At 40.7% G+C, this 24,929-nt stretch overlaps 2 long non-coding RNA genes across 3 annotated transcripts in view; both read right to left on the reverse strand.

The window, feature by feature from the left end:
• Positions 1-5,495: 5,495 nt before the first annotated feature.
• Positions 5,496-24,929, reverse strand: part of LOC116572424 — a 93,152-nt gene continuing 73,718 nt past the window's right edge. Inside the window, exons 3-4 of one of the 2 annotated variants that reach the window (XR_004278311.1) lie at positions 6,134-6,186; positions 5,496-5,757 (exon numbers count right to left, since the gene is read on the reverse strand). This is a non-coding gene — a long non-coding RNA (uncharacterized LOC116572424). Of the gene's footprint in view, positions 5,758-6,069; positions 6,187-24,929 lie in introns of those variants that run through there. The other variant, XR_004278312.1, reaches the window with a different exon arrangement.
• Positions 15,771-23,131, reverse strand: LOC116572427. The gene is made up of 3 exons (XR_004278315.1): positions 23,121-23,131; positions 18,242-18,243; positions 15,771-15,982 (listed from the first exon to the last, which is right to left on the reverse strand). It is a non-coding gene; the product is annotated as an uncharacterized LOC116572427 (long non-coding RNA).

Here is a 24,929-nt window from a genome sequence, read left to right on the forward strand (position 1 = left end):
CAACTTTGTCATACCTACCAGGGAGATGCACTACAATCTCCTTCACTAACTATATTTGTAAAATATTTTCCTGGCTATTGGTTATAAATCCAAGAGCAATATTCAAGACAGAGTCACTTTTTGAGATAATGACGAAGGTCACTTGATCTGTGATTATCTTGGTTTTCCTTAGGGAAGGGCTCTTATCCTGATATTCCCCAACAGCCACTTTATTTCTCTGAATGTGTATAGATAAAGAGCTATCAACAGTAGGCAAGTAATATAACAGGTCAAGAGATAAGATATTTCCATCTCACAAGAGTGCCATCCGCAGGAGTGAGCACCCAATGGATCGGGGCAACAGCTCCTAAAAAAACAATTAGCAGAGTAATCTAACTTCTCAGTGGGATGAGGGGCTTCCCTCCACCCTGTTAATGAGTGTCCCCAAATGTAATAATTTTTCAATATAAACAGACACCTAATAAAATGTCTTTTCTCTAAAAATAAACAAAACAACAATGTATTCTGAATCTTGGAGAAAAAACATTGCTTTCAAGTCCCTTCCCGAATCTTTCTCTTAAAATAAGCAATGCTGTTGAGTCTTGACTAGAATGTCAAGGGTTTTAACCTTTGTCCTAAAGCTTGCAAATTGTTTGAGACCACCACTTTTGATAATTATTTTTTCACCTGCAAAATGGGAAATTTGTATGAATTTAAACATATCTTCAAAATCTCTTTATGTTGGGGCACCTGGGTGGCTCAGTGGGTTAAAGCCTCTGCCTTCAGCTCAGGTCATGATCCCAGGGTTCTAGAATCAAGCCCAACATTGGGCTCTCTGCTCAGCGGGGAGTCTGCTTCCCCCTCTCTCTCTCTGCCTGCCTCTCTGCCTACTTGTGCTCTCTGTCAAATAAATAAATAAAATCTTTTTTTTTTTTTTAAATCTCTTTATGTTTAGTATTTGTATTTAGAATCCCACACTAATTTCCACTACTGACTCTACATATATGCCGAGAGTTAATTTCAACTAACTTTAGCCGCATCAGCCAAAAAGCTCATCTGTCAGGACTGGCAGCTTGACTTTGGTTACTATGATTAGAGTCACTTTGTTAAGGTGCACAGGTATCTAAAAATATTCAGAGATCGCTTAGGATGAACATGAAAGAATTTTTATCCTCATCAAAATTTCACCATCTCTTAAGTAGATACATTTTTATCTGCACTGGGCACTGAGCACGAATCTTTAGCCTCCTATTAAGACAGTAACCAGATTAATTTATTAGCACATCCTGTGTCCAGACTGTTGGAACAGAAGCTCTGTTGCATAAACTGCTGTCTTTTGCTGTGAGAGTCTTTCTCACAGCAGTTGCTGACCCACATGGTTACAGAACCACTATCATTATGAACACAGTGAGAGAGAAGGGCTGGATGATTGGACATAAATCCATGGTGTTTTAAGAAAAAAGGAAAAACAAGGAGAAGTGAATATTTATTGATCATCTACTATGGATCAGATTCTTCACGTATATTATCTCACTGAAATATTATAAGCCCTCTGCCAAGGATGTAAATGGGAACTTAAGGGAATCAATGATTTGGGCAAGTAAAAAATGCAAAATGTTTGGCCAGGTCTCTCAAAATCACAATCATATATCCTTTTAAAAATCACCAAAGCGAAGGGGCGCCTGGGTGGCTCAGGCAGCGGAGCGTCTGACTCTTGATTTCCGTCATGATCTCCAGGTGTTGGGATTGAGCCCATACCAGGCTCCTCGCTCATCAGGGAGTCGGCTTGGTTTTCTCTCTCTCCCTCCAAGTCCCTCCTCCTGGCGTGCAGGCCACGTGCTCTCATGCTTTCAAGCTCCCTCAAATTACTACATCTTCAAAAAAATAAAAAATAAAAACTACCAAAATGATAGGAAAATGAAAACAAAATGAATAAAAAAGAAAGAGGCCAATTATATATTTTATTGAATAGTAAAACATCAGTTTTCTGTCAAAATTCCCAAACCACCATTTCATGACATTTATGCCATTTTTGATGAGCCTCTTAAAATGCTCAACCAAAATTCTGGCCTATCACATGTTGATTTCAGGGAAGCCAGCCCCACATGACTTCTTTGTGAGTAAGACAAAAATATCTGGACTTAATAATAGCACAACAAGATGGAGAAGATCTGGTTAAACATTTGTAAATCACAAAATGATAATGGATAGGTAGCAGATTGGAAAACCCAATTCCGTAAGTTCATACACCCACACAAACATACAATGAGAGTGTTATCTTCTTGATGTTCATGCTGTGAGGTGACCAAGGGTCAGTTTGCTTAGGACTGAGGAGGTTTCCAGGGCACAGTATTTTCAGCACTGAAACTGAGAAAATCCCAGATAAACTAGGATAAGTTTATCACCCTATCAGAGTGGTAAATATGTATACATGCTACTTATTTATGCCCAGATATTTTGGCTATGTTACCTGGGAAATAATCCTGGTTCCAAGGCTAAGAGATAATGGGGTGTAGTTTCTGTTAATAATTAGGACTAGAGATGAAGTTTTGCCTCAGCTACATTACCCTTCACTGACATATGCAATTTTTTAAAAAGATTTTATTATTTATTAGAGAGAGAGAGAGAGAGATCACAAGTAGGCAGAGAGGCAGGCAGGGGAGAGGGGGAAGCAGGCTCCCTGCCCAGCAGAATGCCCAATGTAGGGCTCAGTCCCAGGACCCTGAGACCATGAACTGAGCCAATGGCAGAGGCTCAACCCACTGAGTCACCCAGGCACTCGACATATACAATTTTAATCTCTAATTTCTCCCTAAACCTTTCTCTGCCTACTTATGGAGTTGAAGCCAACCGAGAAGTCACCTTTTCAAACCATATCCACCTTCCCCAAGCTGCCTGAAGTCTAACCATGAACAGACTTCCTCAATCCCTCTGCACCATCTAGCAACTAGAAGAACATCAATACTATTTGCTCTAGCTGACTACTGAGTGAATGTCAATGAGCATGTCAGCTCCATTTCCACCTAAACAAACCTAATGATAAAGACTGACTGATGGGGCATCTGAGTGGCTCAGTTGGGTAAGCATCTACCTTTGGCTCTCAGGTCATGATCTCAGAGTCCTGTCAGGGTTCCCACTCATTGGAGAGTCTGCGTCTCCCCCTACCCCAACTCCACCCCGCCCCACCCCTCCACCGCAGCTAATGCTCACTTGCTTTCCAATAAATAAAAAAATCTTAAAAAGAAAAAAGAAAGAAAGAAAGAAAGAATGACTAAGGTCTGAGAGGTCAAAGCTAAATCTACAAGTTGTCTCACTAGCTGAGGATGAACCTTATATTCTTTTACTGGCTGTTGACCAGGAAGGAGAGACGTCAGTGACAGGCAGAAAGTATGACAGAGCATTTCATGAAATGTAAGCTGACACTCAGGGTCTGGAACAGTACAGTAATGGACACATTCAATTTTCCTGCCAAAATACATAGACTTTTGGTTAAAGGGGATCACCTTTGTTTAAGTTGGTCAATTTGGGGATTTTTGACAAACCCATGAAAGGGAAGAGAATAAATTGAATACTATTCATAGATATCCAAAAGTGAGAATTGGTTTATGTTTTTAATACCCTGTCTTCTCTGTGGCCCATGAGTGAATACAACCAGTAAAGCTGGGGTACTGCAGGGCTTAATAGTCCTGACTTAATATATTTCTGTGGTGGCAGTGATGGTGGTAGCCACGGCTTATTAGAATAACTGTCCCAGTTTTGAAGGACAGGGTTTCCAGAAGACAGGGTAATTAAGAGAGATAAAGTCGGTGTGGTGTCAAAGCCAGCCCATCCGCGTGCCAACTGGTAAAATTTCAGGGACCTTCAAGCCAGTTGTTAAAGCAGCTGTAGACTGAAACCAGCATTAGTAAGCATATTCACACCATGGAAATCGACAAACACAGTAATCAGGTTTTTATATTTCTTTTTTGTTTCTCCCATAAATCCTATTGTTAAAAATTTCCCAACATACAACAGGGTAAAATCTCCCCCCAAAAGCTGCAATCCGGACTAGTGTCAACTATGATTATACTCAGAGCATCATAGGAAAAACAGGTCACCTATATCATTTTCTTATTCCTAGTATGAGAAATCATCTTTAGAGACTATCTTCATTATCTAGCGCTCTAGATTACCTCACGGAAAAATAAAAGTTAACCTTCCTAAAGAACCTAGGCCACGTGGAGCTGAGGAACAACCAAAAAGAGTTAACATGAAGTGTGAAATGGTTATGAACACCAAGGGCCATTTATTTTAGCTGAAAGCACATAATTTATTAAGAATGGGCAAAAAAGGAAAGTCATCATTTTTCCTCCAGTTAATAATGCCCTCCACTTCCCTTGTCTCCAAATGCTTTGTGCGGTGAAGTTCAGAAGATTAAAAAAAAAAAAAAATCCTGATACAGCTTTTCCACCCAGAGGTCTTCTTAAAAGCTTACAAATCTTTTCTTAGATTAAACTTAACTTCAAAAGCATCAGTTGTGGTCTCTGTTTGTCACTGTGAGAAGGAATTAAAGCATTGCAGAGCTAAGATCCTAGAGGGATGCTCCCCCCCACCTCCCTAAACACATTTTCTTTCCCTTCACCCCATGGACAAGCAGCCTAAAAAGAAATGTTAGGAAGAATACCTTTTGCATTTTGTACACACCTTATGGATCTCAGCATTCCAGGGTGAAAGTGGGGGTTTTTTACACAAATCTGAGGGGTCAGTTACAAAAATACCAAAATGTAGCTCATTTACTTCTCATTTTCCTTTTCCTTTATTTAGATACTTGGGTGTGGGTTTCTTGCTGTGGGGATTTGCATTCTCTGGCACTAGTCAAGGTCAAAATACAGAGCCTTTGTGTGTATTCTAAGCCCTTTCAAATATGTGATCACCTCCTAGTGTGATGCATTTAAAAAAAGGTACCTTGCTCAGATTCAACCCACAGTCTCCTGCATTTTGTTTGTCTTCTATTAAAGACTAAGCAGCTACGTTTTCATTTCAAATTCCATATAAATGCTTTCAGAATAGCTTACATGTGGAGCTGTCTGAAGACAGGGAGAAGTATTAGGTGACCTTCTGCCCTCCTTGTTCTCAGTTGTAGGGACTGTAGGGGCTTCCTTCCCTCTGTACACACAACTACTTGTGACCCAGGACTGAAGCTCACCCCTTTCCTTTCTCTAACATTTGCTCCCCATCCCCCGGGGACTCCTGATGTTTCCAGATCTCAACCTGTTCTCAACAAAGTCCCTGATAAACAATATACATAGTATGTATCCACAAGACTGATTGAGAATATATCCATCTAAACAACGTCCAGTTAAGGTGGTGTAAAATCTATTGTGATTCAGGATAATGACTGTTTAGTAAGATGGACTTCACAGACTGACAGAAATAGTTCTTATGCAAAGACAGGTCATTTACTGACCATCTGTAGATTTCTAGGCCTACAGCCTTAACTATAAAAATGAGAAAAATCATAGTTAAAAGTACCTAGGTTTGTTCTGAGAATTAGATTATAAAATGCGTATGAGGTGCTTGCTCTGGCACATAAGAAACACACACACACACACACACACACAAAAGCGCAAGTAGCAGAATAGCTGTTAGTCGGTTTGGGAAGGCTGGGTTCCTCGTAAGAAAGCAGGATACTGAATTCAGACACAGCCTCCACTCACTTCAGCCTCAAGCGCAGAACTGTCGCCTTGGGCCTGCAAGATCCTTCACCACTTAGGAGATGCACATGCTCAGAGGAAACACCTTAGAATAAGAGGACAAAAGGAAAATCAGGCCCCAAGCTCACGACTGACCCCAGAGTTTCTTAGTTTCTCCTCATTTCAGTTTTCCCAGCTATACGACACAACTGAACATTCTTAAACTGGGGAATGAAAGGAACCAAAATACTACTGACATGTTGTACTTTATTCTTAGAACCCAGCACTGATTGAAGGGAAGTTTTCAGGAGGGAAAAAAAAAACCTTCTAAGCATTCGATATAATTATTAGTTATAGGACACAGTGATTTCAGAAACAAAAATGTAGAAAACAAGTATATTTTCAAAACCAGGGAAATATTAATGATCCATTCCTGTTTTGGGATCCATCAATGTTTCCATACTGAGACCCTCTCTTCTCACCAACTGTTCTGTTCCTCTCTCCTTCACTGTTGTTATGGAACTTAGATTGGTTTCTAAAAAAAAAAAAATTTTTCTATGTTGATAGGCCAGATGTGATGTTGTAGAGTTGTAGAGGTCAAGAGCAGGCCACTCCAAAATGTGCCACTTTGGCATATTATTTCAAATAAAGTTACTGAGAGGCACCTGGGTGGTGCATCTGACTCTAGATTTTGGCTCAGGTCATGATCTCGGGGTCATGGGATAGAGCCCCATGTGGGGTTCCAAACACAGCAGGGAGTCTGCTTCTCTCTTTCTCCTTTTGCCCCTCCCCAGCCTGCACTCACTCTCACTAAAATAAAGAATTCTTGGGGCACCTGGGTGGCTCATTGGGTTGGGTCTCTGCCTTTGGCTCGGATCCTGGTCTCAGGGTCCTGGGATTGGGCCCCGCATCGGGCTCTCTGCTCCGCAGGGAGCCTGCTTCCCCCTCCCCCTCTGCCTGCTTCTCTGCCTGCTTGTGATCTCTCTCTCTCTCTCTCTGTCTCTGTCAAATAAATAAATAAATAATCCAAAAAAGAAAAGAAATCTAAATAAATAAACAAACAAAAGCTACCAAAGAGACAATCTGTGGAGGGACACTCAGACCCTCCTTCCTCTCCCTGAAAGCAAGAAATATATGTCCTTTGTGAAAGGTACCGTTCCCTGTACCGGGAGGTAAAGAGACATCACTATCACCAGAGATAGGAGATTTAGAGCCAAGAAGGTTGTAGAAAACAAGCCTTGTTATTTTACTAACTTAATACCTTACCAAATTCTGTTTAAAATTCCTTGCTAGTTTGGGGCATTTGGGTGTCTCTGTTGGTCAAGTGTCTAACTCTTGATTTTGGCAGGTCATGATCTCAGGGTCATGAGGTCAAGGCCCCTGTGGGACTCTGTGCTGGGTGTGGAGCCTGCTTAAGAGTCTCTCTCTCTCTCTTCTTTTTCCCCGCCCCTCCCCCAACTCACACACAGAGGTGTGCACACACTCTCAAAAAATATATACATATATGATAATAATCCTTACTAATTTAAGTTCCCAAAGTTTTCCTTATCCTGTCAATTCCTCATCAATTTATTGTCTTCTTGTATAAAAAGTATAAAAACTACCTGTTGTGGTCATTTCTTTAGGTCTCAATGCCCTTATTAGGTCTCTGTGCTCACGTAATAAAACTATGGTTTTTCCCTCCTTTAATCGGTCTTGTGTAAATTTCATTCTTAGTCCAGCTAGAAGACCTTGATGGACAGAGGAATAATTTTTCCTTCCCGTCAATGTCCAGAAAAGTGGGCTAAGACATACATTAAAAGCTCAGTTCAGGAGCTGAGACAAAACTTGAGCCAGGTACGATTTGACCTTCCAACAATCTATGCATGTGGACAGTCAAGTGACTTGAGTACCTAGAATGGGACTTTCTTGGTTACTATCTTTGAGCCCAGGGGCTCTTTTTACACATCCATTCTAGAAGCATCTCAGTGCATGCAGTATGAATAAGTGTGCTTAACTATGCAGAGGAGGGTGTGATGGGTTGGCTAGTGGAATAGCTGGGTTTGGCAGAGACAGTGCTCTAGGGGAATAAAATATGACTAGCACTTCAGCATTGCTAATGTCATCAGGTTTAGGCCTTGGACTCCTAAAAACTTCAGAACCATAATTTGGGAAGGAACTGTACCCAGACATAAAACAGACCTATCCAAGCCCCTGTAAGACATAGATCAGGCTGCCCTAGGGAGAAGATGGCCACTAGGATAGTGGGTATCATAGGTTGGAGAGTTGGGGGAGGGCATACTTCCTTAAGTGCTGACAGCCTTTTTAACCAATATATGTAAATTTGTAAAGAACCAATGACAAAAAAATCAGTCACTGATCTGGTCTAGGTATTAGGGTTTACAGCATTCACGTGGAAATGAAGACCAAAGAAAAAATAATGTTAAACAAGTCTATGCTATAATATATTCTGTAATGATACTCAAAATGTAAGGAATTAAAAAAAAATCCTTCATCATTTAAAGAAAAAATCTAAGGGATGGGATAATGACCTATCTCCCCTCCCTTTCTATGATCCCTCCTTTTCCTTCTTTTTTCAGGGGACTGTCTCTCCCAATATAAGCATCTCAATGGCTGTCTCCTCCCTGCACAAATCAGTGCAGTAGCTATATTCTGAATATTTCTAATGCCATCTTACTCCTCCAGGCCATCTGGAAGTCTGGATAAATCTCTGAAGGGAGCTAGACAACCTCTGACTTAGGGGAAGAATGAAAATTTGCTCTCTGTTTAGAGAGTTCTCTATCCCACTGGCAAGTCTCCATGAGTTCCCTTTGTGTGAGACATTCTCCTTATATAACAAAATGGCTCAGAGTAGCTTGATAGCACTTTGGACCTTTAGTTCACTGAAACTCCAAATAATGTTATAAAAATGCCATTTTGAAATAAAGATAGAACAAAAGAAATGTTGTTAGTAAACATAAAGATGTCCTGTGTCCCTTTATCATGAACCTTACAAAGGTTATTCTCAGAACTAGGCTTCTGCATTTGTACATTTAATATATCAAAAACAAATGTTTAAAACCTAAAAACGAAATGCTGTTTCCCCATAATGCTTATGAGCATGCCTGAGAAGAATAGGGTATGGCAATATAGTATAACATGTATCACAGTAGAAGCATGTGTGGAATATTCTAGGAACCCAGAGGAGGAGGATAAATACAACTCAGGTGACATGACAGGGGATCAGAGAAATCTTCCCAAGGTAGCTAAGCCTTTTTTTTTTTTTTTAAGGTGGCTAAGCTTTGAGCCCTATCTTAAGAAATGACTAGAAATTAGCCATGATAAGACTCTCGGCAAATGCGGTAACATAAGAAACATTAAGAGAGTATGTAGAAGTAGGTATCTTTGTTTGAGGGGGCTCTGGGGGCACATGGGGACCCCAAACTCCCCTTTCTTCTAAAGTACAATCCGTCATATAATTGCCTGATATGATTAATTATAAACTGATGTCCTCTGACCAGAAGTCTTGCATTTTAAGTGAGAAGTTACTCCAGCTATAGACTCAAAAGTCTTTGTTCCTCAATAAATGAATCCCAGGGACCTAAATCAGATGGATCTCATATGGATCTCGTATTGATTTATTTAGTGGGGAGAGTTAGAATAGTCCTCAGAGAGTCATCTCCTCTACATACAAGCTGTCCCTGCCCTTAGCTTTGGCATTATCATAAACTCCCAAGATGGCTCACAGCTAGGAGGCTGCTTCTTGCTGTGCAGAGAGCATCCAGTCCTCACCAACCATGTGGCTTCTCTATTGCCCTGGCCAGGCTCCAGACTATTTCCCTCTGTGAGACTTGCTGCTCATGACATAACTGGGTCACACCTCAACCACAATGTGACACTTTTGGGGACCGAGCCAATTTCCTCCCCCTCCCCAACCCGTTCACCACTCAATGGGTCAGTTCGCGGTATTGGAAATGACAAGGAGCTCAGTGGAGCAGGAGTGATGCTAAGGGGTGCCACTGCAAATCCTGAAATCAACCAGCCCTTCAGGTGTCCATGGCCTTCAGAGCTCAAGGGTAATTGTCTTTGGCCATTTATTTATTTATTTATTTATTCATTCATTCATTCATTCATTCATTCCATGAAAGAGTATCACTTCAGTGTTACTGTGTGTTAGTAGCAATACAGAATAAAACACAATGCCGAGCCTTGTGGGCCTAAATTCTAACCCTGTGCGAGGGCTAATCTACTACATCACTTCAGAGAAGCTGCTCATCTCTGGCCCGTGCTTCCTCATCTGGTGAATAAAGATGCCTACTCTTCCTAGTCTGGAAGGAATACCTGACTATCAGAGAAATGAAAGCATTCTCAAAAACTTTAAAACACTAAACAATATTGAATTAAGCCAGGAAGTTGTTCATCCAGAACATTTGTTGAGACCACAGAGAGCTGGCAGGCCTATTTTCTAAGGCAAGTGGGTCAATTGCCGTTGTCACACTTTTCCATCCATGCAAGATATGCTGCCTCATTTAGAAGGAAGTCTGGGATCAGAGAAGTTAAGTTCACTCCACTGAATACTAAATATTCATTGAGAGCCTATCATGCACAATGTGCTGTGCTCTATGTTTTAATTTCAGTGATTTGTCCAAGGTCAGAGAGCTGGTTAGTGTAGGGCTAAACTAGCTGCCCTCGCTCCCAGCTGTGTTATCCATCATTCTCTCCCCTCACATATTCTGGAGCCAACCATTTTCCATCAGGCAAATAACAGGGAATTCATCTGTTTTGGGTTCACAACTGTTTCATCTGAAGCTCTCTGTAAAGGACATGGGTTTTTCCCAGAAATATTTCATTGGGTTTCTCTTAATTTAGGGAGAGGAAAAAATACATTAGTGACACCGGGACGTTTCCAAAGAGACACAAACAGTATCACAGAAATACAACTGGATTCCTAAGCAAAAGCCGGAGCAAGAGCAGCACAAGATGCCAACACAATCAACACATAAATAATTCTACGGTTATTAGCAGGTCTAAATTCACTGGCTGCCATCCTAAAAGAAAAGGAAGTCAGACCTGAGGTCCAGCAATATGAACCCAACGATCACCTGCCACTCTAGCCTTAATCACTGCTCCTCGTTCCTGGATGCTCTCTCCACCTCACTGCGGCCCCAACCTCATGGAAATAAAGAATGGAAAGGAAATTTGGCTCTGTCACAGAGTACGTCATGCTGATTTATCAACCTGAAATATAGTTTAATCTGCATAAAAATGGAGTCTCGCAAACTGACTGGGATTAATAGGTTCCAGTTCTAATTCCTTCTGGTGGTCTCATTTAAATAGGCCATTCATCACTGTGACCTCTTTTGGTAATAGCCTTACTGTAATATTTAATTTTACATTAATTCTGTTGTAACTTAGCCAATGCTCATTTGCAGAATAATCACCAAGGAATTAGCTTTGGCCCCCACTCCCACCAACATTCACATGAATGCCAAAACAAGTCAAGACGGCTAGTTCCCTTGCTCTCTGAAATGCACTGTTCAAGAATCATGTGCACGTGGGCAGGACAGAGTGTTAAAGAAAAGGGAGCATTAACACAATCTTTACCTAGACTCTGAGATAGGATATTTATTTTGAGCCAATGAAGACATAAAATCAAATCCAAGAACTCAAGTTATCAGGTCAATTTGCACATTAGTTGACATTCACTTATGTTAGGGTCTGGCAAAGTCCTCTATGTTACTATTGCTTCTTAGTCAGAACATCCCTGGCCTTGAGTGACATTATGAATTCTAACAAATTCAGTCCAGTTGAATTCAACCTAACACATTTATGGAACAAGTATTATGTATCCTCTGAATGTGACAAAAATAAAGCACAGTTGTCCTCCGGAGACTTTTCAAGGACAGTTCATGCCACATCAGAGTCATGGAGAATTTATACCCAATGTTCCTCCCAGCTTGGCCAGGGGTGGGATGTAAGCCTTGTCTGGTCACTTCACAGCTCTCTGGGGCAGTCAGCAGCACACTGAAGGGACACAGGCAGATGCCCAAGAATCAGGGGTGTGTGTGCATTCACATGTAGTTCCACGGACAGTCAGAAAACCCAGGGTGCTGTGTCTGCCAAATAGAGAGAGAACAGTAGGAAAACTGACCTTTCAGGCAAACATTATCCACGGATAGATAAGATTTTTCTCTCCCATTCCTGCTGGATAGATCTTGGAAGGCACTGGCAATTGACTCCTAAAGGTTACCTAAAGGTTCTGGATCTGCTAAATGAGCTGGAGTGTCAGTGATGCTGTGGGTGGGCAGCAGCTGGCGACATGATCTCAGTGGTTGCTTCAGAGCAAAAAGATGCTCAACATCGTTCTGCAATGTGTTATTTCCCCTCTTCCTGTAGCTACATCTTTTTAGGCAATAGGCATGTGATTAATAATGGAATTACTTTTCTATTTTAGAATTGAGAGCTATATTAGAGATTAATCCAACTCTAGGTAGACATAATTACCCATTAAGAACAAGGAACTTGCTTACAAGTTGCAGGTAGAAAAGGTGCGTGCTGACAGGGCCCAGACCAGGATTCACGTCTCTGGATTCCCGGCCCACTGCCCCTCCCACCTCCCATGCCCCCATATGCCCCTTCAACCCTCTCTCACTATGAGTGGCCCTTTGGGACAGACAGAGCTCAGTGAAGTTATGAACCAGCAGGGCAGCTGCTTGAGAGCCTATTTATAGAGTAAATTAAAACAAGTTTCTCCTCACCCTCGCTACTTCAGTAAAATCGTTTTGAAAAAACACCAAATTACTAGCATAGAGTAAGGCTATCTCTATCTTTCCATTTACCCCGCTGTGGACATATATACGTAAGTGAAAGTTACTACTTAAATAACACAGTAGCCAAAGACATAGAAGATGATTCTTTTCCTGGACCAGCTGCGATGCCTTTAAAAAAAAAAAAAAAGAGAGAGTCATAAAGTTGAGAATTGACTCCTTTCCTAAATAATCGTTTACCATAATTTTCTTTCTTTTCATTTCTCTCCAACAGCTTTTCCACATTCTAACTCAGCTAATGATCTTATCTCACTCAGTGTAGGGGTGCGGCAAACAGAGCAGTCAGAACAGAACTGCAGCACATGCCAACCGTGAAATCCACGTGCCTGTCGACGTCTGCACACATGTGCCCTGCTGCGAAGGAGCCCTGCACAGACTGCCCGCGCTCCTGTCTTAGGCCAGCTCAGAGGCTATCTGTCTATTTCTCTGTCTCTCTCATACATACTCCACCTGTAGATAGAGAGGAGTTTGGGAAATACTGGACTAAGCAATGTCGAATACTTGTTTTTGTCATTTCTGTGGGATTGGACCTGCCACTACACAGTGTGTGCTCTGGGAAGGTACCAGGTCAGCCCATGAAGATGTGTGTGGGAATTCCTAACTTGCTGATTGGCTATCGTTCTTATACTTCAGTCTTAGCGATGGTATCTCTTCATTTTCCTGGGCACATGTAATTATACTGAGGCCCTATATGTACCCTCATGGTTCTTTGAAACTGGCTCTGGCCCTATCCCAAGAATATGAGCCGTGCTGGCAATACCAATTATTCTGGCTAAGTCCATGCTACGTACCCCTCAACGTCCCTGATAGTTACCCTTTAGCAGTGGGCACTTTCTCTGAATGTCTACTGTTGAACTCTTGACTAAGTTTGTTCCCGATACATTACTAGTACCCTCTGTACTTTTGCTTTATCTTGGCAAATGCCAATCATTCAGTTTACAAATTTAAGGTACCCAATGCAAGAAGAATTGAGTGACTGAGGCTTTCTTTATAGACGTCTACCCATCTCTATTATTAGAAAAGCAGTTCCTATATGCACCCTGTTAATAGATGGCAGATATTCTTTTTCCATATATGACAGTGTGCTCATTAATCATCCCAAACAGTTGGAAAAGATACTATCAACTGTGGCTTTCAGCTCTGACAGGGAGATTCTATGAACCACCAGTTCTCTGGGACAACCAACCGACTGCACATTATCAGCTATATTTGCAACTTGGGGACTTAATGGTCCTAAAAAATGAATCTCATGACCTGGGTAGCTCTCTCTACCCTAGTCTATATGACTTCATAAATATGCACATGAAAACATAAAAAATAATATCAACAAAGGAAAGACCTCTATGTAAAAGGTCCAAGTTTAAAATCAGATCAGTAGCCTTGTCTTTGAACAACAACAACAACAACAAAAACACAAAAAACTTGGACACAAATATCTACTTCATCTGTAGCTTATGGACAGAAGGACAGAGGGAAGGGGTACTCCAAACAGGAATCAAATGTATACAGACTCTCAGGGCAGAGACCAGAGATGTGTATGCACATTGTGAAAAATATGGTTGGGCAAGTTGGATGGGGTTGGATTCGTAAAGGCCTGGGAGTTTCAACCCTAATTTCCTTTTCTTTTTGTCCTTAAAAACTTCTTTTACTCAGAAAATAAATTCTGTCCCTGTACACAGCATTGCATCCCCAGCCTGAGCTCTTTTGCAAGCCTAACATGCTGGCCGCCGTCCCCTCACATCTGTAACATTTAACTTTAATGCCTCTGCGCCTGAGGAGGGAGGGGCTGAACACATTCTGGCCTGAAGAACCAGGCACTTGGCAGCCTATCAGCTGGTGACCTTTCCTATTGACACTGTCTGCAGGGCAGCTCTGCCACATGGACAGGAATACATTCCTTCCTGAGCCAAGCCCCTGATGGGGGCTGGGAAATTGCATTCCCATTTTGATTAAAAAGAAAGACTCCCTATGGCAAGGGGGTCAGCAAACCACAAAAACAGACCCAGAGAGGACAGCTCCAAGGGCTGTCACATTTGCTGTGGCCCCACTTGGGGTTAGACACTAGGTCTGTGATGTGGTTTCTCCCCACTTCACACCTGCAGTCTGGGAGAACACATTTTCTCTCAGCCTGGCAGATACCTGTTTTCAGAGCTCCAAGACCAACCATCTAGGGTTAAAGGGAAATTCAGAAAAGCTCTTCATCCCACAACCCGTCTCACAACAGACTGCCATAACTTAAACTTTTAATTAAAAACTGGAACTACGGCTTATTTGTGGGCGGCTTTGGGTAGAATGTTATTTAGCAAATACGTAATGAGGTATAAGATTTAAAGATGCTGTAGATCAGGGATGCCTGGGTGGCTCAGTTGGTTAAGCCGCTACCTTCGGCTCAGGTCATGATCCCACGGTCCTGAGATCGAGTCCCGCATCGGACTCCTTGCTCGGCAGGGAGCCTGCTTCTCTCGCTGCCTCTGCCTGCCTCTCTGCCTGCTTGTGTGTACTCTCTCTCTCTCTCTGGCAAATAAATAAAATCTTAAAAAAAAAAAAAAAGATGCTGTAGATCAGAAAACTTGCCACATTTGAAGCTGCATTTTTAAAAACAAAACCCCAAGGAACCTCCATCCAAAATACGAATAAAAGTATTAAAGCATCTCTGGTTAAGAGGTTAAGGACAAAAAGAGCTGTAACTCCCTCCTTCCCACAAAGCAGCTCTAGGGCAGATGGATACAGCACTGGGTCTCTGAGAAGGACTGAAAAATGCTTCCCCATGTAGAAGGGTTACTCAAAACCTAAGTTTCCATCATCAAAACAAAAGGGCCAGTTCTTGGTGGAGACAAACAGGGACATGAATTATCCAAAAGACCTTTCTATCCAGCTTTCCCAGCACCATTTATTGAAGAGCTATCATTTTCAGAGTGAGTATTCTTGGTTCCTTTGTCAAATATATGTTGACTGTCTGTGAGGGTTTATTTGTGGGCTCTCAATTCTGTTTCACCAATGCATGTCTCTGCTTTTGATGTGGGAAACAAAGGCCGAAGAAAAATGAAATGTCCTTACTACTAACGGCCCATTGACAACCCCTTGAAACAGGCAGCATCCCATTCCTCTAGGGACCCAACTGCCTCCATGTTAATACTTTGCTAAAGGCAAAAGACAGTATTAGCCTGATCCTGGATCCTGTAAGTCTACTTTAACATATAAAAATTCTTCTGGAAACTTCCTTTATCTCTAAACCCCCTAAGATATATGTTGGCAATCATCCTTGAAGCATATCACCCACCGATATACATCTCAAGGGTCTCATGACTAAGGCTTTATTAAATGGTAATAAATGTCCGTTTCCCAACAATAGGTAGCTCCTTCAAGGTTCTGGAAATCTTGCTTCCAAACTCCCTCCTGACTTGAAAGTATGTAAAGGGCCACTCTTTCTGATCCCGGTGCAGCTCCTTCTGCCCACGGGTCCTGTCCCTGTGCTTTAATAAAACCACCTTTTTGCACCAAAGATTCTCAAGAATCCTTTCTTGGCTGTCCGCTTCAAACCCTAACTTTTATGTCAATATCATACTGTTTTGATTATAGCAGCCTTGTAATTTAGTTTAAAATTAGGGCATGTAATGCCTCCAGCTCTGTTCTCCTTTCTCACAATTGCTCTGGCTATCTGGGGCCTTCTGTGGTTTCATTCAATTTTTAGGGTTTTTTTTTCCTATTTCTGTGAAAAATGACGTTGGAAATCTTACAGGGATTATAAAAATCTATAGATGGCACGTCAATGACATCTCAGTGAAGTTGGGGAAAAAATACATGTTGGTATTGAAAAAAGTTACCTTTGCAATGCATTCAGTGATTTTTGAAAGAACATTATGTTCCTAATTGAGAGTTTTTACATTTTTTAGACTTTATAGGGGTTACAAGTAATTTAACCTCCCAAAGCTATCTGGGGCTTATTAATCCTTATGGCTTCATGGTGACAATTAAATGGGACAGCATAACAAAACTATCTGGAACAGTCCTTAGCCTAGATCTACCTCCCTGCCCCCTTCCCAATCTGCCACAGTGCTCCCAGCCCAGCTGATCATTTTTCAGTGAGTTTAAAATGCTGAGGAATGGGGGGAGGGGGAGAAGTACATACGTAAACAACCAAGAACACTCATGTGTTTAGTGCTAAAATTGAAACATAAACCACTATGGGAACACTAATGAGCAAACAAGTATACACACTTGTATCCTGTAAGAAGCTTCAAAATGCAGAGGGCGCCTGAATACGTTTTGGAAGGATGAGCTCACATTCACTCCACAGAAAAAGGAGGCATGTGGATGCATGACGCCCGATGAAGATTGAGCAAAAGCAGAGAGGCAAGCAAGTCTATCAAGACTCAGTGCAGCCACAACCCAGGGAATGGGACCCTGAGCAACCCTGGGTCTTACCTATCCATGTGTGCTCTGAGTCATCACCAGCTTTGATGCAAAGTACCTGGAGATAAGACTGAAACAATAGCTCTAATCAGTTTTCATTTGTCTCTGTACCTAGGTAAGGGGTCTAGACTTTATTCTACACATAGGAGGAACCACTGAATGCTTTTAAATCACAGAATCCTTTAAAATCATGATTAGAACCCGATTTTACAAAGATAATCCTGATTTTCCTCTGGAGGACCAGTGGAATTCAAACACTGATGCCAAAGAGGTAAAGGAAGATACTTTATGTAGTCCCACAAATGATGATAATGTCATCATAGTTAGCATAGTTAGCATTCATCTTAATATACGTCAGGGACATTTCAAAATGTATTACTGCACTGTCTCATCTATTCCTCATCACAATATAATGGAAAAGACACTGCAATCATCCCCGTTTGAGAGGTAAACAAATCAAAGCACTGAGAAGTTACGCAATTTACCAAGATCCAGCACTACTTAGCAGTGACATCTAATTATGAATAGGAGATCTAACGGATGACAAAGACAAAAATCAGAATGTTTCTAGCTTGAACCAGAAGGTAGATCACAAAGTTATTAGGTGAAAGAAAACATTTAGGGAATGAGTAGAGGTGCTGGAAAAAAAAAAAAAAAGGGAGATGTTAGGAAAACAGATGGCTGGGACACTGGGGATGAGAGCTGTACCTTTAATAAAAATTGCTTCAGGTTTTTTACAGGTTAATTTCCTTATATTGGCAATAAGGTGTCAAAATTTATATCTGTATCTATGAAGAGAAAGGTATATAAACATATACACATGTATACATATATACAATAGATAGAACTGGATAGATTTGAATTTGGATTTATGTCTAGTACTGTTCTGAATTCTGAATGGTTAGTTTATTATCACACTTGGGTTCTCCAGATCTTTCAGAATTTTATATCTAACTAGTAGAGGTGGATGAGCATATACATACTCATAAAATACACTAACAGGTGAAAGAAAAACATGAAAAAGCATGAAAAGATTTGGAGTATGTCCCAAATATGAGATTTTAAAAGATATTTTGAAGTTTTCATTCATACCTATCCTGGGTACCCATCAGAGTTAAACATAGTAGACAGAATTACTGGAGACAAGCTGGATAAAATTTTCAGCTAATAGTCTTTTTTAAAAGCCTTTTAAAAAAACATCTAGGGTTTTGGGTTTTTTTTCTTTTTTATCTGATGATGGTTTGCATCTTCTATACTGGCATATTTAATGCTTCTTCTATACTGGCATATTTTAAATGCAAATGGTAGAAAAGAACTACAGGATCCTTCCAGGAGGTTGAGCCCATAGCTGTAGGGGTCATATTGTAAGACTCCTTGAAGAGAGGGGGACAGGGACATGTGGACGCATCCCACAGATAACGATCTTTTCGACTTTGGTATTTTCCCCAGACTCTGTATGGTATTCCCCTGCTCTTGAGACAACTAGGACTCCCAACAAATGTAAAATGCTAGAGCTTTTGAAGTCTCTTCTGAAAACTCTAGCATTTGATGCTACCATGTCTTGTTTTATAGATTTATTTCCTCTGTAAGGCAGCAAACTTCTGTAAAGCAAAGGTAGTATTTTTATTCTTCTCTTACTGTACAGCATATCCAAGAATAGGAAACACAGTAAGAATTCAAAATATTTATTGATATGTCTTGCTTCAACATGATTTAGTCAACTTTATAAAACAAGTTCTGCAAAAATATTCTGTAAATCAAAAAAAGGAAGATCATTTCCAACAGTGATAGTTCTACATTTTAATGTTTCATTTCTTAATTATACTGCTTTAAATAGATATACACTGTTAGTTAGGAAATGTTGGATTTATTCAGTAATACATAGTTGGTGATTCTGGTCTTACAATCACATTTCACTAAGAAATCCTCTCCATTTTTCATACTCGAACATGGCACTTCCATTTTTTTTTCTCCTAACCCAAGATGCTTATTTATACTTGGTGGTCCTTTCAGGGTAGCTCTGTGCTTATATTTTTCTCTTCATTGTTTATTATAATAAGCATTCCGAAAATATTAAGTGTTGACGTTCTAAGTTGCAGTTTCTGGCTAGAAAAGAAACCACTTTTAAATGTGAATGCCATGAAGGCCTAGAAAGTAATCTGGTAGGACAGCCAGGTAGCTGAGCCCCTAAGCACTCTGAATTTCCATCGAGGAAGGATTTTGGTGTTCGGGAAGCAGGAGCAGGACACAAGAGTACACCCAGCCCCAAATATTACTGAGCGTCATTTAAGCCTAAACAGAGACATTTTATTAGCTCAGAACATCAAAAGGTCTCGGTTTTTACAGAATCTCACACTTCTGTGAAATTAATAGGAAGCTTTACATAACCCTCAAATGAAAACACACATTCACCTGGGAGTTTCAGTATACTATATTACCCCTCTGTTCTTGCCTTTTAGAAAAAAACACACACCCAGCTGTCTTCTTTACAGCCACCAAAGGAAGGTTTCATTGGGACAGAGTGGGAGACACTTGAGACAGGAAAGCCAGGCTAAAAGAGTATTTGCAGAATTAATTTTGCCATTCTGGTTTGGTCACTACCTCCATAGGGCTTATGCTGAAGCAGAAATTTCCTATTAAATGTCACTTCCTACAGAATACAGTATTTACTAGCTTCCCACTAGCCCCCTGCACATGTCTCAAATCACTGGCCTCCAAACTTGTTCTACCAGAATATAATCTGCCAGGCAGCCACACAGTAAAAAAGCAGATTTGTACACCGGGATTAAAATATTATATTTCAAAAGGAAGCCATTAGGCATTTTAGCAGTGTATTGCCACGCTATGATTTATATTTTTAAAGAGTCACTCTGGCTCCTCTGTAGAGAGCAGGTTCTAAGGGGGAAAATAAACAGAAACAGAGATCAGAGAAGACCAAATAACAGTCCCGGTGGTTAGAGGGAAGGGGCTTCCTGTGGAATGGTGGCTGAGGAAATGGATAAAAGCATACAGATGTGGAACACATTTGGGGAGTAGAATTACACACAAGGGTAGGAAAGGATGATACCTCAGGACATGGGAGAGATCATTTCTTCAGTCAATTCTCTTCTTGAAATTCTTGGCTGTGATGTCTTATTACATAGCATCTCGCTCATTCAAAAGGACCGTTGGTCTTACCTCATACTTCCTGTGCTTAGGGTTTATTTATTTTTACTTCTGCCAGAGCTTTCTGATTTACTCATAACTTCCTGTATTACATAATCTTAATTTAATAAGATAATAATATTACAAGATTATATAATCTTAAAAAATAATAATCTAATCTTACCTATTACAGATAAAGAAAACTGTGTATCTATAATTAATAGATATGTACTTAATAGGGAAAGGCCAAAAGCCATCTACCTGTCTGTTTACCTCTATAAACACATCATTTTCCAGGGACATTTTAGCTAAAAATCAGATCCGTCTTGTGCCAAAGATTTTGCTCTTTCCCCTACACTGCCATGTCTCCCTATAGGCATGATACTTTACTCGAGAGTCCAAGAAATATACATATTATGAGGAATCCACTTCTCTTAGGTAACTTACAGTCTTGTGGAGAAAAAGAACTTTAGCTTCATCAATACTGATCAGTAAAGGGTAAATAAATGAGTAGTCTTACAAATATGTAAGATAGAGAGACGTTTCTGGCCTCAAGAGTCCCAAGACCAGAGACGGTATCTACTACTCTTTTCAGTTCATTGGTTTTGAGACTCGCCTTCCCTAACCAAATACCCTATTTGTGATAAGTGATACACATTTAAGTACATGAACATATATTTCCTTTCTCATTCCTGCATTTTGTAATGCCTAGAACTGGCAACCAAGAGGTCAGCATTTGGGTGATAGGGACCAAAAAAGAAATAAACAAAAAGGAAAGAAATGGGAGCAGTTAATAACTCATGGTTTTTAAAGTTAATCTGCACTCAAGATGTTTGATCAGGTATTTTTTTTTTTCCTTGGGCTCTATCCCTAAGATAGAGTTAAAGAAACACCTTGAATCTTGCCCACCTTTCCTGAGAATGCTTCCAAGTTTGTATATATAATGCCCTCTTCTATACGACTGCTGGGCTGTGTTTGAGCCTCCACAACAGCCATGCTCTGATCGCCCACCTGCCAGTCTGGGGCCCCCTAGGGAACCGCCACGGGGGACTAGAGGGCAACAACTAGAGGAACACTCGGAACCTGCCTGCTCTAAGCAAATGAGCTTCTGGTGAGGCTGACTGCATTTGACAACATCCTCATCAGGCCAGCCTGGATTCACTTGTGTCTCACCCTGTCAGCCTGAAGAATCGCAAGGTCCCCCATGTGCCTGCAAGAAGGGTAGCAAGCCAGCTCCGGGCCAGAGGAGGGAAGGAAAAATAGGAGACGGTTGTCAAAGTCAGTGAAAAATGAAGATTTGGGCCATTGATTCAAAGGTCTCCAATGCTCCATAGGGCTCTACCTAAGTCAAAGGAGGAAATACAAGAAACACACTGCCATCATAATAGCTGTCAAAACGTCGAAATAACTCTCTCAAGAGTCACAGGGTGGAGAAAGCAGGGAATTCTCTTTGGTCGTGTACAGAAAGAACCGGGAGGAACAAAATGTCTTCCCCAAGAAAACAAAATCAGTAGAGGTCAGTACCAGGCTATATATAGGTATAAAGCAAGATCACAGATACTGTGCCTGTACCAAGAAATGCAAAGCAAGATCATACCGGTAAGGATAGCAGACTGGGCCCCATTCAGGCTTGCAAGCCAGTGGTTCCAATATGATTCTGGAAACAGAGCACAGGTCAGAGGAGGCAAAATTTACCTCTAGCTTCACTAAAAGTTATACCTCCCAGGTTAAAGCAAGACTGTAGCTGATAACTGTAGGAGGCAGCAAGAATTTGAAACAACTCAAGAAAGCTAAAGGCAGATAGTAAGAAGGCACTGGAAGTTTCAACTGAACAAAAAACAAATACAAAATATAACACTATTTTTTTTTTTAAAGGAGCATAAAACTTCTCACCCCTCATAAAAATACAGTGATTAGAACAAGGAGGAGAGGGGTACCAGGGTGGCTCACTCAGTTGAGTATCTGACTTTTGATTTCAGTTCAGCTTATGATCTCAGGGTCATGAGATCAAGCTCTGCAGGAAATCTACTTGAGATTTATTTCCCCTCACCCTCTGTCCCTACCCCCATTCACACCCACATCTGCTCTAAAATAAATAAGTCTTAAAAAAAAAAAAAAAAAAGAACAAGAATAAAATTGGGGATTTTTTGCATGCTGATGGTAGCATAATTGGTAAACTTGCTTAAGAAAAAAAAAATGGGTGCCTATCCACAAGAAAGCTCATTGTTCACTAAGAATAAAGTAACACTAGTCCCAATGAGGACTCTTCAAAAAGACTGAGGCAGTTCTTCCTGGAGATAGAAGTCTTAAAGAGGAAAATGGGAACCATCTTCAAATAGCTAAAGAACTATTGTCTCAAGATAAAAATGATTATATTCCTATAGCTTTGCAGTCTCATCAATCAAGTTTTGTCTACTTAAATATTTCCTTGGATCTTCCTTTGCATTCTCCATGAATTTTATGATATAAATTAGATAATGAGCAGAGATCAACACCACATTGACAGGCACAAAGGACAAGAGCGATGATGACATAACCCTGGCAGATTCTGAGAAAAGTAGCCTGAAGACCAACCACTCATGCATGAGGAGCAAGATGGAAGGGTGACCAAGTGGGGTGCCAGGTGAGGGTGGACGTTGACAAATGAAAACTCCCTAGAGCTTAGGAGAGACTAGGGGCCTACTCTAACAGCTCTGAGTACAGAGTCGAAGTGTTCCTGAAGGGCACTTCAAGAAATGAGAGGTAAAGCACAACAGAAGCAAAGTTATAGTGCAGAGTACAACACAGTGGATGAGGAATGAGAGTCCTTGAACTTTCAATGGCAGCTGCACCATTTCCTAAGACTGTCCCCTTGGGCAATTCATCGACCCTTTCTTAGGCTCATTCCTCATATGTCTAAAGGCACAAGGTTAAAAATGGCACATCATCCACATTCCAAGAAGCACAGATCCAAGTCTTTGCCCCTCCCCTGATGAGTATGTTTCATGGAAAATATTCTTAAATTTTAATATCACCTTCTTAAGTCCTGTATGTTTCCCATCCCAAAGAAAGCCAACGGAGAAGGAGGGCTATTTCTTAGAGAATATTCCAAGGGGGTGCCAACCACATCAGCTCTGCTCAGGCACATTGGTAGGTGAGGCATCCTTTCTGGCAGCTTATTTTTTTTTTTAAGATTTTATTTATTTATTTGACACAGAGAGAGATCACAAGCAGGCAGAGAGGCAGGCAGAGAGAGAGGAGGAAGCAGGCTCCCTGCTGAGCAGAGAGCCCGATGCAGGGCTCGATCCCAGAACTCCGGGATTATGACCTGAGCTGAAGGCAGAAGCTTTAACCCACTGAGCCACCCAGGCACCCCTGGCAGCTTATTTTCAAGCCTACAGGACTTCTCTATGCCCAAGATCCTAATAGTATGATCTGCTGATAAGTATTGTTGGACTCATCTGACTTTATCACGTGATAGGTTTGATTACACCCGGTTTGAAACAAGCAGCTTAAGTCAAATGTAACTGAGTGTTCCTTGATTCCCTCTCTGTTAGAATTCACTGGCTGGGTGTTATATGCAACTAATGAATCGGTGAACACTACACCAAAAATTAATGATGTACTATATATCGGCTAACTGAACCTAATAAAAAATAATAATGATAAAAAAAAGAATGCACTGGCAAGCTAAAAACTATTTCTCAAAAGAAAAATTATTTGTTTCTGAAAAGGAAGCCTTGGCTTTGCTTCAAAAGTCTAGAGACCGCAACTATGATTTCCTATTGAGTTTATTTTTCATTTTTATTTAAAATATTACTAACACAGTTTAACAGTACTTTCAGGTGTACAATTTAGTGATTCAACATTTCCATACAATACCCAGTGCTCATCAAAACAAGTGTACTCCTTAATCCCCCCTACCTAGTTAACCCATCTCCCATGCCCACCTCCACCCTGGTAACCATCAGTTTATTCTCTATAATAGAGTCTGTTTCTTGGTTTGCGTCTTTTACCCCCATGCTTGCTTTGTTTCTTAAATTCCCAATATGAGTGAGATCATATGGTATTTGTCTTTCTCTGACTTATTTCACTAAGCATAGTACCCTCTAGCTCCATCTGTGTCATTATAAATGGCAAGATTTCATTCTTTTTTAGACTGAGTAATACTCCATTGTATATATATCTTTTTTATCCATTCATTGGTCAGTGGACACTTGGGCTGTTTCCATAGTTTGGCTATTGTGGATAATGCCACTATAAACACTGGGGAGCACGTGTCCCTTTGAATCATTATTTTTATATTCTTTTGCCAAATACCTAGTTAGTATCCAAAATACGTAAAGAACTTATAAAACTCAACACCCAAAAGATGAATAATTTAATTAAAAAATGGATAGAAGACATGAATGACATTTTTCCAAAGATGACATTCAAATGGCCAACACATGAAAAGGTGTTCAATATCACTGACAACCAGGGAAATACAAATGAAAACCACAGTGAGATATCACCTCATACCTCAGAATGACTAAAACCAACAACACAAGAAACAGCAGGTATTGGCGAAGATGTGCTACTGGTGGGAATGAAAACTGTTGCAGCCATTCCGGAAAACAGTATGGTGGCTCCTCAAAAAGTTAAAAAGAGAACTACTCTATGATCCAGCAATTGCACTACTATGTAATTATCCTACTGAGTTTATGACAGGCCTGTAGAGCACCTTGCTCTGTTTCAGGTATTTTGGCACCATCGAATTCTCTGGCTCATGAAACCCCAAAACCAGTGTTGCTTGTATTACCAGTCAGACCCTATAAACCCTCCTCTTGTTCAAGGCTATAAGCATGATAGGAAAATAAGTTGAAATAATGTGCTTTATGTTGTCTCCAAAATCAAAATAGACCCATTAAACATTGTGCTACTTTCTTAATGAGAG

Source organism: Mustela erminea, chromosome 13, assembly GCF_009829155.1.
Source record: "Mustela erminea isolate mMusErm1 chromosome 13, mMusErm1.Pri, whole genome shotgun sequence".
NCBI lineage: Eukaryota > Metazoa > Chordata > Mammalia > Carnivora > Mustelidae > Mustela > Mustela erminea.